Genomic DNA, 1,849 nt, shown 5'->3' with positions numbered 1-1,849 from the left:
TTGGTCATGCGTGATCATAAGATGAAATCACTTGAGCGAGTGTCATCGGTGAGGTCATACATCATATCATAATTCATGCATAAGCATTAACGAAGAATAGTTAGAGATTTATGAATGTATGCCTTTCATTAAATTCATCATAAAATTGTTATTTGATGTAACTTATGGCTAATGACACCTACTGAGTTAGCTACACACTCCCACTCTGGGACGGTGTTTTAAAACATCAACCAGACTCTTTACTAGATGCAGGTGAGGCGGAGCTCGACGAGCCGAGCGAGGTGAGCATGGATGAGGAAGAGAAGCTTCCTACTTCCAGCTTATGGGTGGATCACCATAGACTGTGCGGGTTGATTATGGGTTGTTGAGTTGTGGATCTAGCGCACCATTTCTTTTGGACATTTATTTTATAAATTTTTTTCGGCGATACCTTGTGCGACCCGCTTGATATTCATATAGACTTGTATTTCTTAGTTACATTTATTTCAATAGATTAGTTGTGATTGTGGTTTATGTTCCAGTCAATTCCTTTATTGCTCATTTAAACTGATTTATGTACAAATCAACATAATTAGGATATAAGCGACGCGTGGGGAATTGGAGGCCAAATTCTTACATGGCCCCTGAAAACTCGGGGTGTTACAGAGCTCTTTCGCAAAAAGTAGAAAATTTTTCTGCCCGCATCACATTTGAACAGATAGACGTCTGATCTCGTGGTGGCCTACCTGGGACCACTATTCGGCCAATCCATACCGTCCATCGGACCTGTGGGGCCCGAACGACTAAAACCTAGTGGTCTATCCGGACCCATGCAACGAGGTCTAGATTTCAGGATTTCACTAATCAACCACATGAGATCGGCCAAGATCTGGGATGGTGGACCAACCTATGGCTGCATGGGCAGCCCACAATTGACCTAATTATGCTATCCCAGCCTTCCATTTTTCGTTTGAAACCGCACCCTCCTATTGCCAAAAATCGACAAGCAACCTCCTGCACTATAAAAAGCAGATGGAGACAGATGTCGTTTTGGGAAAGGGCAGCTGGCTTGATCCGAACCCTCCTTGGGCCATGTGGACCGATCCCAACCCCTCCCTCGAGGGCGCCAACGTCTCTACTGGTCAAGACATCTCATCTCATGAGAATATGACGAGATTGAGGTTATCTCGAGAGGAATTTCGAAATGCGGATTAAAGGCCCAAAAAAGTGGACCCTGTAGTGATCAGCGGTCTCATCTGGTCTGTTCAGACAAACCAGATCATACGAAAATACCCTATACAAAAATTGGCCATTGATGGCTAGGTCATCTTCCCCGTCTATACGTCTGAACCACCATGCTGAGATGGGTCCCACCATAAGTGAAAATGTGCTTTCCTGGTGGGCCTGGGCAGCAGAAATCCATCCTCAGGGTCCGATGGACCCCATGCATAATGGATATTCGATAATGGCTATTGCAAGTAGAGTTTTCTTCCCAACTGTTGGATGACTCTCTCTCACGCCTATAAAAGAAGCTACTGCTGCTCTCGAGATTCGCACCAGTGTTAAAGAGAGAGAGGGAGAAAGAGAGAGAGAAGGAGAGAAAAGAGAGAGAAAGAGAGAGAGGAGAGTGCTGAGTGGACTCAGTGCCGCACTGCACCAACTCAGCCCGCACAGCTCGAACCAAGTTGGATCAACACGGACCTGTAGCACCACCCTGGGAGTGAGAGGGAGAGAAGGTGAGAGCGAAATGGAGGGAGCTATGTGATTACCGAGTTGGATCGAGTCAGCTCAGCTCGCCGTTTATATCCAACAGCAAGTGCCGCCATCCACGCTCCCTTTCACCAACAGCCTTCAAACGGATGACCCGGAC

The sequence above is a fragment of the Magnolia sinica genome, chromosome 6 (genome assembly GCF_029962835.1).
Source record: "Magnolia sinica isolate HGM2019 chromosome 6, MsV1, whole genome shotgun sequence".
Taxonomy (NCBI): Eukaryota; Viridiplantae; Streptophyta; class Magnoliopsida; order Magnoliales; family Magnoliaceae; genus Magnolia; species Magnolia sinica.
Note: the sequence above shows the minus strand (reverse complement) of the source record.